The sequence below is a fragment of the Rhinichthys klamathensis genome, unplaced genomic scaffold (assembly GCF_029890125.1).
Source record: "Rhinichthys klamathensis goyatoka isolate OS25496 unplaced genomic scaffold, OSU_Roscu_1.1 h1tg000223l_1, whole genome shotgun sequence".
In the NCBI taxonomy this organism is placed as follows: domain Eukaryota; kingdom Metazoa; phylum Chordata; class Actinopteri; order Cypriniformes; family Leuciscidae; genus Rhinichthys; species Rhinichthys klamathensis.
In genome coordinates, this window is record NW_026606747.1 from 1,354,609 (window position 1) to 1,371,278 (window position 16,670).

The 16,670-nt window shown below is 40.4% G+C and overlaps 1 long non-coding RNA gene and 1 pseudogene across 1 annotated transcript; both read left to right on the forward strand.

Annotated features, from left to right (window-relative positions):
* Positions 1–3,920: 3,920 nt before the first annotated feature.
* Positions 3,921–14,790, forward strand: LOC130097682 (uncharacterized; annotated as a pseudogene).
* Positions 14,791–14,867: 77 nt separating this feature from the next.
* On the forward strand, positions 14,868–15,267 carry LOC130097659 (uncharacterized). The gene is made up of 3 exons (XR_008808324.1): positions 14,868–14,981; positions 15,063–15,110; positions 15,186–15,267. It is a non-coding gene; the product is annotated as an uncharacterized LOC130097659 (long non-coding RNA).
* The last annotated feature ends 1,403 nt before the right edge of the window (positions 15,268–16,670 follow it).

Here is a 16,670-nt window from a genome sequence, read left to right on the forward strand (position 1 = left end):
TTTATTTGTTGAACATCAATTCAATTTTTAACCTGACGTTTTTTGGATTTCCAAATTCGGGGAACAGACACAGTCTCTATATGATGATATCTAGGTGAAAGATGCTCTATGTGATGGGATTTATCTGACCTTGGTGACGTGAGGCCGCTAGCAGACGGTCGGTTTAGCCAGTCTGTCTGCTTCCTGACCTGAGCCCCAGATTGTCATGTTCTATCTTTAAGACTATGAGCCAAATTACTAGAGAGAAGAGCAGCACCAGCCCAGGAGGGATGGATACCATCTCTTTTCAACAGATCAGGCTTGCCCCAAAAACTTTTCCAATTGTCTATGAATTTTATATTATTCAGCGGACACCACTTCGACAGCCAACCATTCAGTGAGGCCAATTTTGGTGATCTCCGACTGGCGGAGTCGAACATCATTAGTGCCGACATGAATAATGATCTTAGAGAATTTACGATTAGCATTAGCCAGCACTTTTAAATTTGCTTTGATGTCAGGCGCTCTGGCTCCCGGCAAACATGTGACTATGGTGGCTGGTGTCTCTATTTTCACGTTCCGTGTGATCGAATCACCAATTACCAGGGCACAATCAACAGAATTCTCAGTGGGTGTTTCACTGAGTGGGGCAAATCGATTTGTTATGGGAATCGGAACGGAAGAGTGGTTCTTTGATCCGCGACTAGAGCGGTGATCTCTCACGGTCACCCATCTGCCCTGCTGCACGGGCTCTATTTCAGCCGGAACCGAATCATGTAAAGAGTTCACTATGCTAGGCGCATCCAAAACACTATCTAAAGCTCTAGCATTCTTACCATCCTCAATTAAAGTTTGGATGCGTGTCTCTAGTTCTGAAATCTTCTCTGTCAGCCTGACTGTCTCCTTGCATTTATCACATATAAATCCTATATTGCTATATTGTAAAGGGTAAAGGAGGCAGTGGAATGAGTGACTGAGGGTAATTGTTGACCATTAGGTGCAACTACAGAGATAGGTTGAGAGAGTGTCATCACCGGTATCATGAGTTTATGAGGCAGGTTAATGTCTAAAAAAATTACCCTCCGCTCCCGAGTCCAGAAGAGCCTTACAATCAAAATTCTGAGACTGCAATCTTAAACTGACAGGAAGATGAGTGGCTGAAAAAAAGAGGATTTAGTCAGTGTAGTTCCACCCGTCAGTAACCTCTTACCTACTGGCGGGCACTGGCTTTTATTGGACACTGCTGTGCGATGTGACCGGCAGCTCCACAATACAGGCATAGTCCCCTCTCTCTTCTTCTCTGCTTCTCCTGGTGCGATAGACGGGACCTACCCATCTGCATAGGTTCAGGATCTGGAAAAGACATAGTCTCGCCAGGAGAAAAAGATTCATTACTCTGTGCGCTGGCAGACCATCCTCGCTGTGTCCGTGGACCCCGTCGCCGTAGTCTCGTATCCACTTGAATCGCCAGATCAATGAGTTTATCCACCCCCGCGGGTAAATCCAAGGAGTAAATTTCATCCTTTAAGGACTCAGAAAATCCTAATGTGCGAAACTCAATAGAATAGTCTGTTACAGTTCGATCTCTCTGACGCAGCTACGCGAGAAGACATGCCGCGTCTCTACCGGAAGCAACGCGATCAAAAACCTTTCTGAGCTCACTGGAAAATGTCTCAAATGAGACACAACACGGAAGTTTCTGTTCCTACACAGTAGTTCCCCAGCTGCCTGCTTGACCCGAGAGCAGGGTTATAATAAAGGCCACCTTAGACTCCTCAGTGGGAAAAGGCGAAGGTTGAAGACTGATGTAGAGAGAACATTTTGCCAAAAACGAGCGACATAACTGGGGCTCACCGGAGTAGAACGCTGGAGGCAGAAGACGGGGCTCAGTGGTGCGACTGGTCTGAGCGGCAAAAGCAGGTGGGATGGCCGCGACTTGTTGTTGAACAGACACCGTCTCGGTTCTTAGTTGCTGCAGCTGAGCTGTTGAAACCTGGGTCACCAGCGCATGAACAGCGGGACCTGTGGCCATCGACTGTTCCTCTTTTTGATGTATGCGAACATCGCTCTTCGACAGGATCTCGCTTAATTCAGCCGCACTTGCTAGATCCATCATGGTCGGTTCGTTCTGTCACAATAATGAATCCCAAGATCCAAGTGCAAGTAAAAAGGTAGTTTATTGGACAGAATACTCAGAAGTTCAGACAAGATGCAGGAGACTGGAGATACTCGACAGTCTATATCACAAAGTGGATACTCGGGTGCAATGCAGGAACTCTCAGTGCAGAAACAGACACGGATGCTGGTGAAGAACCCCGAACAGCAACTCCAGCGCAGTGCAGAACTCAGACGAGGATGCAGGGATCAAAACACAGCAAGAACTCAGATGAGGTAACTGGCAAAGAGAACCACACATGAGAAACGAACCAACACCCAGCATAACTCACTGCAGCTAGATATAGGCTAGATATGACTGATTGGAGTGATCAGCTGGTCACTAGGCAACAAACAAGCCCCATACAATTTGACACAACAACTACAAACCCACCAACAGATACACAAAATGAACACAAGGATTTATGAACCGTGACAATATTATACTTCTTTTCAGGAGTACTACAATTTTGGAAGCAAGCGGTTGTTTGCCATGTCGGTAAGTAAAAATAAACTTTGGTTTGTATCAAGTTAGTGTACTGTTAACTGTCTAGCCAAAGGTTTGTCTGAAATGCAATTAACAACTTAACGATAGCTAGGTTAAAACGTTTGGTCTGATCTCTTATCACTTACAACCCTTGCACAGTAACTTGGTTGAGCAACTGAATCATTTCACTACGTCTTACTTGATAATTCTGTGTATGTGGCAAATTATCTTTGTATCCTTCTATCTAGATTAATGGAAAGATCACATAATGATTATCATTGCTTGTCATGTTTTACATCATCCTACGCATTTTCGGTACAAGCCTGATGCGGATCAGTTCTGCCTGGATGGGGGGTTCGAGTGTCCCTGCTGCAGTTTCACCAGTAAAGAGAAATTCGTATTTTCAATTTACTTGGAGAACCACATAAGCCATGCAGTGGAGCATGGAGATATGGTGGGAGCATTTCTCTAGATATTGATTAATTGTTGTGGTTTTACAAACAAACAAATCACAAATATGTTTGTTTGTAGAATCTAAAAATGTACTTGCATCTCAAAACAAAGACAAACAAGATGAGCTGTAGTTTCTTGGAAACCACAGAAGTAGGGCTGGGCGATATGGCAAAAAAATAAAATCTCAATTATTCTTTTTTAGAACAATTGAACGATTCGATTTCTTTAAATGTTTAACTAGTCAACGTAAAAATCACCCAGCCCTACACTGAAGTGATGACAATGTTGTTACGTTTATTTATCTATTTGTGTGTTTTGTTAAACTTACCGTGTACACTCTGCACTGTTGAACTTAGTTGCTATAATTTTGCAGGTTACTTCATCTCAAAATGCAACAAACTGTGCAGGACCACAGCCCATTTTCACTGTCTGTACTGCAGCCAGACAGTAATACGCAAGGAACAATACATAAGCCATGTCTCCAAATGCTCTAAGACAGAAGTACTTGCAGCACCTATCCTATCTCCAGCTCTCTTTGTAGCTGCATGCCCGACACCCTGTCCCCCAGCTACTTTTGTTACCAAGGCTCCAGTCTCTACACCCCTTTCCTCTGATCCTGGCTCCTTTGCACCAATCCCACATGGCCGTGTATATGTGCTGTATATATATATATATATATATAGACATGGCAATACATAAGCCATGTCTCCAAATGCTCTAAGACAGAAGTACTTGCAGCACCTATCCTATCTCCAGCTCTCTTTGTAGCTGCATGCCTGACACCCTGTCCCCCAGCTACTTTTGTTACCAAGGCTCCAGTCTCTACACCCCTTTCCTCTGATCCTGGCTCCTTTGCACCAATCCCACCACCACAAATACAAAGAAAGTGATGTCTTTAGTCTCTAACTCCCTTACCTCTGGTCCTGGCTCCTTTGTACCACCCCCACCAAAAATTCGAAAGAGGAGAAACACAGTCATGTGTCCTCATTGTGGACTGTTACTTAACAGACGAAATGTAAGGCTACATATTCTGAGACGACATACACCAATAAAAACGTACATTAGCCCTCTGAACCACCTTAAATCACAGTGTGTGGATTATAGAAATGGTGTCTATGCAGTAGCCAAAGCATTTTCAGCACCCAACACTCCAATCCACATCATCAGAAAGACATGGGGCTCAGAACAAAGAACAAAATGTTAACTTGACATCTGCAGAATTAATACCGAATTGGCAGAAATATCAAACATCCGTCCCTATGAGTGCCATCACCTTCGATCACTTGCATACTGCCCACCCGCCCGAAAGGGACATTTCCTTACTGACAGAGCAAGGTTTACAGACCATGGTTGATGATAGGTGGTTTGGAAAGGACAAGAAGGAGAGCTGTTTGGCATGGCAGAGAGAGGCAATTGATGCAGGAGTCCCTCTCTCCTGCCTAGTGACCGTTTGTGGGCCCAGCCATAAAAAATACATTTCTGTGTTCGAGCCCACCATTTCCTACTACAGCAGGCTTGGTCGAGTCATGGTTACCTATGATGTCAAAACAATTTCTTGGCATTGTCCTTGTGCTAAACCAAGACAGTCATGCCTTCACAAAAATGTTGCAAAGTGGCACCTATTTGTAGTGGACAGGGCACTCTTCCGAAAAACCAGAAGCGTGGAGGAGGATAGAATTGCACAACAATTTCCCACCAATGTGGAAGGTTTTGAGGAAGAGGAAGGAGCCCAGTTCCCACCCGAAGGCCAGAATCTGTCTCGGATGGTTAGGTACATCTTTGACAAGAAGAAACTACCTGCAGTCTTCCCCTCAGATGTATTAAACACTTGTAATTTTCCTCTGAGCTTCACACCATCTGAAAGCCTTTTGCACAGAATGTTCTGAGGTAATTCTACTAAGCGAACCTTTGATCATCACATCAAAAGCCAAAATCCTGACGATGACCAATGTCATACCCTTACAAAACAAAAATATATTGCAGTATATTGGAAAATACCATGTGATATATTAGGCAATATATTCCCATATATAGGATTTAATATTTATATTGTCCAATATATTTCAATATATGCATAGTCCATATATGTATATATATATTGATACATACACTCACCGGCCACTTTATTAGGTACCCCATGCTAGTAACGGGTTGGACCCCCTTTTGCCTTCAGAACTGCCTCAATTCTTCGTGGCATAGATTCAACAAGGTGCTGGAAGCATTCCTCAGGGAGTTTGGTCCATATTGACATGATGGCATCACACAGTTGCCGCAGATTTGTCGGCTGCACATCCATGATGCGAATCTCCCGTTCCACCACATCCCAAAGATGCTCTATTGGGTTGAGATCTGGTGACTGTGAAGGCCATTTTAGTGCAGTGAACTCATTGTCATGTTCAAGAAACCAATTTGAAATGATTAGAGCTTTGTGACATGGTGGAAGTAGCCATCAGAGGATGGGTACATGGTGGCCATAAAGGGATGGACATGGTCAGAAACAATGCTCAGGTAGGCCGTGGCATTTAAACGATGCCCAATTGGCACTAAGGGGCCTAAAGTGTGCCAGGAAAACATCCCCCACACCATTACACCACCACCACCAGCCTGCACAGTGGTAACAAGGCATGATGGTTCCATGTTCTCATTCTGTTTACGCCAAATTCTGACTCTAACATCTGAATGTCTCAACAGAAATCGAGACTCATCAGACCAGGCAACATTTTTCCAGTCTTCAACTGTTCAATTTTGGTGAGCTCTTGCAAATTGTAGCCTCTTTTTCCTATTTGTAGTGGAGATGAGTGGTACCCGGTGGAGTCTTCTGCTGTTGTAGCCCATCCGCCTCAAGGTTGTGCGTGTTGTGGCTTCACAAATGCTTTGCTGCATACCTCGGTTGTAACGAGTGGTTATTTCAGTCACTGTTGCCCTTCTATCAGCTCGAACCAGTCTGGCCATTCTCCTCTGACCTCTGGCATCAACAAGGCATTTCCGCCCACAGAACTGCCGCTCACTGGATGTTTTTTCTTTTTCGGACCATTCTCTGTAAACCCTAGAGATGGTTGTGCGTGAAAATCCCAGTAGATTAGCAGTTTCTGAAATACTCAGACCAGCCCTTCTGGCACCAACAATCATGCCACGTTCAAAGTCACTCAAATCACCTTTCTTCCCCATACTGATGCTCGGTTTGAACTGCAGGAGATTGTCTTGACCATGTCTACATGCCTAAATGCACTGAGTTGCCGCCATGTGATTGGCTGCTTAGAAATTAAGTGTTAACGAGCAGTTGGACAGGTGTACCTAATAAAGTGGCCGGTGAGTGTATATTGCCATCAAGACCAAAAAGGGCACTATATTTTTTACATATTGTCTTTATATGCTTTAACATACTGCAATATATGTGCTGTATATATATATATATATATATACACACACAAATACATACATACATAGCCCACACACACACACACACACACACACACACACACACACGTTATGTAAGTGTGTGTGTGTGTGTGTGTGTGTGTGTGTGTGTGTACGCTATGTATGTATGTGTGTATATTTCAATTTCAATTTCAATTTATTAATGGATAGCCCCTTGAGATGCAACATCTCATTTTCAAGAGGGTCCAATACATATAAACATAAAACAACACCAACACCAAGAACAGAAAAAAGAAAAAGAAAAAAAAAAACATTGAGCTACTAGGCAGCTCACACCATTACCATAAACCTAAGACACATCATAGCTCTGACATAACTGTCTCAAAAAACACATCACATTTACTCATTATGCATTTGGAACCATAATGCAGGAAATAAGTAAACAAAAAGGTGCCACATAAGAAGAACCTAGGTTGAATCAACAGGAGATAAATCAATTAGACAATTCCATAAAACAAAAGACAATTACAAGCATTACTATTCAGTCCAACATCAATAGCATGCACACACAGTGTTTAGATATTGGAATAAAGTTAACTTGAATCTACGAAAAGATAAGATGGATCTCAGAAAAAAAGGAAGATTATTCCAATCACTAGTAGCTTTGTAGTGAAAAGATTTTCGAACAGTGGCTGAAACGATTCCTGGTACGGTAAAGACAAGAGATTGCATATCTGTAAGAGGATACAAATAACTACGTGGAACCAAGAGTTCTCTCAGATATGGAGGACATTCGAAGTGGGCACATTTGAAAATAAAAAGAAACCAATGAAAGTCCCTTCTGGATTTCAGCTAAAGCCAATTCAATGATGCATACATTAAGCAATGATGTGTTTTAAAAGGACATCTCAGAACAAATCTACACAAAGAATTAAAAACAACATTAAGTGGCTTAAAGCTGCAGTAGGGAGTTTTGAGAAAACGTTGACTTAGCCTGAAAATTTGAACAAGCACAACTTACAGGTCCCACCCCCTTGCTCTCTACTTCGCTACAGCCCTCCCTCCACAGCTCGTCCTCCACAGCGGAGCCTGTCGTGAACGCGCAGGCTAGTAAACAGGGCCACCGATAACGGCGGATAAAAAGTTATATGGCACATTCACTAATAGGGACTAAACGTCAATAATATGCTTTACATTGACTATGGCCTTCCCATACTTTGACTACAAACTTGGTCCTCAAATCATTATGTATTTTCCAATAGCCTACATGTAACTTTATAACGTTTCACTCTTTCTATAAGTTATAAATAGCTAGTAAGATAACGTTAATATAATGGTAACTAACGTTACAGTATGTAAGTAATTATTCTAGCGATATATAATGCTAGATAAGGTGTGCTAGTACATTATTTCAGCAACATAACAAGCCAGTGAATTAGCAGGTTTCAATTGTTGCTTAGCAGAGTGCGTGACATTTTATCTACATGTTATGCGGCTAGAGTTTTGACACCGAGTCAATGGGCTCTGTGTAATTCTTTCTTTTTCGCTTGTTTATCGTCATCAGTCTTTTTCTTTTTACCTCTTTGTTTTATGAGCAGGTGTCACTCGAGAATTGGCAGTTTAGGTTGTTTCTCCGTCATAAGCACAGCTGCAGCACGCCGGCAATCTTGAGTTTGAACGACGGCTTGCGCTGTGCAAGAGAGGGGTGTGATCAGCGCGTACACGAGCGTGATTGACACTGCTAAGACATTCCTCCTGGCTCTGATTGGTGGTTTCTGACCGGGAGTGTGTATTTCTTGCAAATGTCAATAGGACCACTGGGAGGAGCCAGAGGAGCTTGATTTTTACACAGATTATCTGTCTCATATTCTACTGTCAGGACATAATGACAGTTTTAACAAATACATTTTTTCAAAAGTTACCTACAGCAGCTTTAAGAGCAGCATCACTAGTGTTCATGTAGATAATATCAGCGTAGTCAATAATGGGCAATATCAACTGGGCAATTAACCTTTTCCTAACTTCAAATGTAAAGCAATTAACAGATCAATAAAGTGTACTGAGACAGCCATATATTCTCTTTGTGATATAGTCAATGTGAGGTTTAAAGGTAAGCTCGGAATCCATCCACAACCCAAGATACTTAAATATTTCAGATTTCACCATAGAAGATCCATTAGCAAAATACAGTTTTAAGTTAAAGGCACACTGTGGAACTTTTCAACCTTTATAATATATTACCAAAACCCATTGAGATGGTACATCGACTTACAATAGGTTGAATGACACGTCTGCCGTAGCCTGAAGGTGTCTGTATCGCTTTTCCTAGCACTATGTAACTTCGGGTTTCGGGCAGGAACCCGAGCACAAAAAGAACTACAAAATTCAACCGCTTTATGGCATACGTCACTTCCCCCACCACCCACAACTTCCTCAGATTCTGACGTGAGTGCTCAACTCGCGTTTGATTGCCGTCTGTATGTTTTCGTCATGGCTGAACCAACAGCTACAAGGAAGAAGGCAAGGGTTTTGTCAGAGGACACTAAAAAAACGAAAAAGGCATAGTGACAAATGAAAAGCCAGGACGAGGATCACCATTGGTCCAGCGTTCGCTCGCTGGCGTGAGCTACAGGAGGAGGAGGGGTGCCCGACCGATGCTGACGCTTGCCTGCACACAAATGCCGTTTCCAAGGTGACCCAGATAAATCATATAAGTAGTGTAGTATTTTCTGGTATTCCGGCCACAGCCGATGGTGTTATGAGTGTAATAAAATGCCCACAGCCCATTGTTCATTTCTACACACAAACACAGCCCGCCACAGTGCAGGGCTCGCACAAATAAAGTCGACTCATGTCAAATGTACATTAAATGTAGTGAACGTGCCCACGACTCAGTGCCCACAAACACTACACACAACATGTCACACGGTTTCTGTAAAACGAAACCAACACACATAAGTTACAGTCAGCTCAGGCCGATGGTGTTTTTAGTGCAGTAAATGTGCCCGCCGTCCCGCGCCCACATTCACTCACAGACATGTTAGCACTAAGCCCCACGGGGCTCGCCCCGCTCGCTCTCTCTCAGCAGACTGCTATAAGGGAATCGAGCGCGGCAAGGCTGCCCGCCTCAAACACTGCAAGCACACACAATCTAAAGACACGGGAGGCTGACCCACTGTCTATGGGCTGACCGGTTGACTGTTTGTTGACTTTTGCGACAGTGCTGCGGAGCTTGTGGCCTCTAGGGACGCTAGACGTGAAAGTTACAGGTCGAGCGCCACTAGTGGCCAAAAGTTCCGCGGTGTGCCTGTAAGTGGACATGGACTTCTATGCCTCGTCCCAAACAACATACAACAGGACTTGTCCATATTCAACACTAGATTGTTCCTGTGAAGCCATTTTTGAATCATAATAAAGTCATCTTGTAACCTATTCTGGATCTGGTGAATATCAGAGTCAGCAGTATAGATCACTGTATCATCAGCATAAAGATGAATCTTACTCATGGAGCAGGTGTGTGATAAATCATTGATAAAGATCGAGAACAAGAGGGGTCCTAAAGTGGAACCTTGAGGAACACCCTTATTAACCAATAAATAATCAGACAATGAACCTTTAAAAGCAACTTCTATTATGAAGATAAGAGTTAAACCATAATAAAGCACTTTGATTCAGACCTATTGAATGTAATGATCCACCATGTCAAAGGCCTTTGAAAGATCCACCATGTCAAAGGCCTTTGAAAGATCAATAAAAATAGTCCCATATCACAGGCAGAAAAAATATCATTGGTGAACTTTAATAAAGCTGTGGTGGTAGAAAAATTAGGTATTTTTCTAAAAATTAAGTATTCAAAGACAGATTAAATAGGTCAGCGAGTGGAAACATCAGTACATGGGCAGCAAGTTTAATATACCTAGCCTCAAGCCCATCCGGACCAGCACTGCTATATTCTGAATAATGAATTTTGATAATTGATTAAAAATAATTTTCTCAAATAATTTGGCAATGGAACATATAATAGAAATAGGACGGTAATTATTCATAATAGAAGCATCACCAGTTTTTAATAAAGGGGTAACTTTCGCACATTTCCATGTAGTAAAAGTATTCAAAGATAGATTAAATAGGTCAGCGAGTGGAAACATCAGTACATGGGCAGCAAGTTTAATATACCTAGCCTCGACCCCATCCGGACCAGCACTGCTATATTCCTTCAGATCAGCTATAGCATTATAAACATCAATGGGCATAATTTTGTTAAATTTAAATGAGCCAGATGCAGAAGAAGAAGTCGAAACATGATCATTGGTTTGAGAATAAACATGATTGGAATCACCAATTGTAGTAAAATGCTGATTGAAAGCATTAGCAATAAGGGTAGGATGGGTAATTGTAACATTATTCATTTTCAATTGGTTAGCAGGAGTTTTGATATTCCTATTGAGACCTCGATTCAAATGATCCCAGAACTGTCTAGGGTTTTTAAAATCCTTAAGAAAACAGTCTCTATAGTAACTGGATTTAGCATTTCGGGTTTGAGTCTTACACTGATTCCTAAGATATACATACATAGGCTATATATGATTTTACATGTTATACTTTCCAAATAAACAACCATGTGGACATGCATGGCATAGCTATTTAGCTCAACTAAAATATTTTTAATAATGTACAAATAATTACTGCAACTGCATTACACAAATAAGTTTTATTGAAACATATATGCTTTTCCACAGTTCCCAAAGGTCCTTGAAAGTTTGTATATTATTTATATAGGTCCTTGAAGTTCTGTCGTGTACCCTGGTTTACCTGTTTGTTTGTTTATTAAGTGCTTGCGATTGGATTCAATCTCTGCTTCATTCCTGCCTGCATAAAGATATAAACAATACATGTACATATATTTCGATATATTTTTACATTATATCGTATGTATATATTTCCATATAATTGTACATATATTTAAAATATATTCCACAATATATTGAAAACATATCTATACATATATTTTTATTTATATATTTCCATATAATTTCATATATATATATATATATATATATATATATATATATATTGAAATATATTCTACCATATATTGAACATACATGGGACCCTATATCTTTACATATATTACCAACACATTATTCCATACAAATTGTAATACATTATGGTGGATATTTATAAGTATAAAATTGCACATATTTTCGGATATATAATTACATATATTATATATTCATTTACCATATATTTCAATATATTTAATATATTGTATAATATATGTATCATCAATATATTACTCCATGCATTTCCAATATATAGTATATTGGAAAATGGAAAGGAAAATAATATATTACAATATATTTCAAGTAATATATTGGTAAATATATTTTTCTTTCATAAGGGTAGAAGGTTTGTTGTGTTTTCTTTAAATTTATCATTAATTCAACATTTAATTCCTGTTTACATGTACTGTTAAGTATTGATGACCATGATTGTCAGGGTCTTCCTCTCCACTTGTAGGCTTATTAACATCTCCATGCACTCATTTTAGTGTTGTTCATTGTATTAGGGTTGTACGGTAAAGCAGTGACAGAAAAATTGGTAACCTCTTTACTGGCACTTGCTTTTGGTAGGAATATCAATGTACAGCAAAACGTGCTACAGATGTGGCTTGGTATATCAATATCAGGAGTGGTGTGATGGTATCTATAATTTTGACGACCACATACTTCTGTCGATACACTTGTGCCATTTTCTGCGCAACAGTCTCCAGGTAAAGAACCATGTTGTATTGAATGTGTCGTATAAAACAACAACAACAAAGAATTTGTCATGAATATGTATTGTAAAGTAATGTGACCTCTATTTGGCAGACTCACCAGGCTGTAGGGTGCAATTGAAGTCTTGGAGAGGACCTCGGGTAAAGCCTTTCCTTCAAAAACAAGGATCCTACGTGCCTACTTGAGCTTTGAGACACTGTCCGACCACACCTACACTTCTGCATGCGTAACGTGTGGTTACCATCCAGTGTCCGTAGTAATGGACCTTCATAAGCAGGGTGTTTTTAGTATGCCTGGTAAGTCCACAGATTTAATCGTTTTTTTTTTTACTCAAATGTTATTTCATGTACACTGCATGTCCAACTTGAGTAAGACTAGTAAAGTCTTGTTTTATTAGTTAGCAGCATTGAGGAACCACCAGAGGATTTTGATGGAAAGGTGAATGCTGAAGATTTCTGGGAGTGGGTTTTTCTGGAAATGATCAGCTGTGGGTTAGTTCCAAGTGAGTATGATTCACACAGTGACTACCCTGATACAGCTGGTATCACATTTTAGTGTTTGCTTTCTTTACTATGGGATTATGATAAAATGTCTTATTAACAATTACTTATTCAAAGACAATAAGGCAAACCCCTATATGGTTCGTCCAAGCTACCATATCTGGGCTCCATGGATTGGTCCTCACACAAGAAGCAGGAATCATCTTCTCATTACAGAATATCAGAAGGTGCATTCTCCTTATTGTGTAAAGGAGGAATCAGAATTTACCCTCACAGAGGACTGGCTGACAGATGAGCTTCTAAAAGGTATTTTGACTCATTAAATCATTTACTGTGAGCTATGTCAGTTAATATATGTGTTTTACTGAATCAAACGATGTGGTAATGTCAAATATGCTAATGTTCATTATAGATAGAGGCCTTATGTAGGGAGTGTGAAATCGACCTCAAGGGCTCGCGAATGGACTTCGTTGGACGACTGCAGCAAGAAATGAAAAACAGAGCCAGTTACGACAAGGTGTTTTCACAGATCTGGGGAGCATCTGGTATGTTACGTTGTATTACAGAGAAAAACTTTTCAAACTGTACAAACAGTTCTTTGTTTACTGTTCTTTAAAATGGGCTTTTTGGTTGAAGTATAGTGAAGTTCTGTGATTTGTGTTTTCCTTCAACAGGTGGATGGGCTGTGGTCACCTGTCCTTGTACTGTGGTCTATGGTGTAAAATTTAACATCAGAGCTGAGAGCCCACGGGACTTCACAGACCTTTTGTTTTCAATGAAACATTTTCCAAATATTTCATTGTATGATTTCGCCAGAGGGCTGGCAACACACACTAACATTAGAAAACCTGAAACCTTCGATCGTCATGGGGCAGGCTGCTGGAGCCTACAGAGGAAAACATTCTGCTTGCAAATTCTGGGCAGATAAAAGTGAACTTGCCGTGGTTACTCACAGAGAAGTCAGTGCCAGATGTAGATGGCCACCCTATAACAGGATCATCTGATTGTAACGGGGTTCAGTTGTTATGGGAAGAAGGAGGCGGGAACCGGCGAACATTCAAGAAGTTTAATAAATAAATAAACAAATACAAAAATGAAAGTAAAGCCAGCAGCCCCTCACGGACGACTGCTGGCCACAGAAACAAAACACAACATAAAATCAGGCCTGTTCCTCTCTCGATGTTCACATTCGTCGCTCCTCCTTTATGCTTCCGCTCCACCGTGAGAGATGCGAGACCGGTGCGTCTCACAGGTGTCGCTCATTACCACTCACGCCAGCGGCCTCGCGCCTCTCTCACGTCACTCGGCCTCGTCCTGCTCGGCACACTGATCATTATGCCGTATATGATCGTTTCCATGAGGCTAATTCTAAAGACGCCAGGGATACCTTGCGCAAGGGGGAACTGGTCCCGGAGTTGTGTGGTTGGCTCAATAGCCAGTGTGCCAAACAGCTCTTCTCTGGAATGAGAAAAAATAACCATTTTCTCAATATGATGACTCCCTCCTCACATATTTCTGATGCGAAACATCTTGCATCACAACAACATCAACAAAAACTCCAGAACCATAGAGAACATGAAGACGAGACTGGGCATGGGAGTGGACATAGTGTTAAATTCCAATGGTAAGACAGTGTTGGGTATGTATTCCACCCTCATTCTTAAGTCTTAGTGGTAATGATATGGTTCTGAATATTATATATTTATATATGTGTATATGTTTTTATTAGAGTGAGGATGTTTGTTTATGTGTGTTTTAGGTGCAGCCATGGCCGTGAATCTTCAATCCTCCTACTCTGGTGATTCTGCAGCATGCAGTCAACTTCCAGGTATGAAGGTGCAGTTGTGGTAGGAAGATCAATCATCTTTGATTAAGATTAAGTGATAATTCATGTTGTTGTTTTTCCTTTTTTTCTTTTTAAGAGCTCCTGTCCAGTCACCATATGAAGAGCATACGTCACAGTGTGACTACAAGCCACAAGCCCTTCTGGGCAGTGGAGGACATGCTTCCAAATAAAGCAGTTTGGGGGCAACCATTACCCATCTTCAGAAAATGGTAGTCATTAGTTTGTTGCCATGCTAAAAATCTTAAAACACAATCATAGGTTATGCTTTTTCATTTTTTCTTCAGGTTGCAAGTGTATTGGACCCTAACAGTGACCCAAAGGAACGTATTGTTTTTGTAGGATCAACTGTGTTGTTGCGTTCCGATTTTTTGTCTTTAGGATTGTCGGAAGGAGTTGAAGCAATGGTAAAATAAATTTGTATTAGTAAAATGAGATGGAAAAATATCAAAGGATCTGATTTTATTTTTTTTATTTAAAAATGATAGATTTTGAACTGTTGCCTAAGAATCATAGAGCACATCGCTTTCCACAGGGTAAGGTCGCAGTCTTGAAGATTTTATTGAAAACCGGATACATTTGTATGCATCTGATCATTGTTTCCATTACAGGATATCAGTGTGTATGTTGCCAATTCCTACGTGGTAGCGACCTGGCTTCCGCCACTCTCTTGTTTCCCAGAGTTGTCCCTTCCGGTGAGTTCTGGATTATTTTATTTTGTGAAAGATTTTACTATAGCTGAATATAAAGAACATTATAGTTCCTAGGCTCTGATATGTTTCTACATAAATGTTAGGCTAATGAATAATGAAAGTTTACAGGAAGGTTGATCTTTAGGGACTGGATTGGGAAATTATTACTTTGCAGAAAAAAACTTTCCAAAATCATGTATAGGTCTTCATGTGAAGCTTGTTTAATATTTAGGGTAAATATTGTATTTTCTATATTTGGTCTAATTTTGTGTACAGTCATTTTTTAGATACACCTGTAATTGAGTACTGTATAGTAATATAATTTTGCAGGTTTAAACTATATTTTATACAGGAAAATGTATAGCTATATTGTATAAATTTAATATATTTTGCAGGTGTACCATTTGTTTGGCCTATATAGTAAAATTGTGTGTGAATATATTGAATTGTAAACTCTGTTGTATGTTTCTTAAGAACTCCAGTTAAGCTGTGTGATGTCGTGTTTTCTCCTTAAGGCAGAAAAAAGTATGAGTGTAGGTAATGTCAGGAGTTTGTCATACATTCTATCACAATATGACAATTTCTAAACCACTTGACAACTAGTGGGACGCCAAAGTTTACTTCACTATATTACAATTAAATCCTGATGTAATCATGATAAACTATATATTGTTGGAAAGATCTAAGACTCCTAAATAGATATTTTAGCATGTTTTTTTTTTTTTTTTTTTTTTTTACAAATTATGTTGGAACAGTAATAGATGAATTTATGACAAGAGTATACATAAAAAAGAATATCTACACCATAACAGTTTGGACCTTTGTCACAAAAAGTTGACGTACACACTTGTAATAATTGAAACTTTGTTTTTCATGCTAAAAGTTCATAATAAAACATATAATCTAGTATTTGTCAATACTTTTTTTTTTATTACATCATATATTTTAGTAGTTATCATAAATTAGGTGTAATAGTGTATTACAACTGTCACGGTTCTTAAATTCTCTGCTCGTTCTCGTCTCGTGTGTTTGTTATTGTGCGTGTGGGCGTGGTCTCAACACCGCCTCTGATCAGCGGCACCAGCTGCAGCTGATCAGCGATGCATATTTATGTTCACAGTTTTCGTCCTGTCTTTGTCAGATCGTTGTGGAGTTCCTGTTTCTGTCTGGCGTCTTGGTCTTCGTGTTGTGCCGAACTGGATTTGTCTCTTGGTTTTCCGTTCCCGTCTGGATTATCTGTTCACCCCGCTCTTCACGGACCTGGTTTCACCCACCATCAACTTCACCTGGATCAGCCCATCGAAGTCCCTGCGTCACTCCATCGCCACCGTGTTGTGTAAGTGTTCTGACATTAGTTATCCTCAATAAATACTTTTACTTGCTATTGCATCCGTCTCTGAGTTC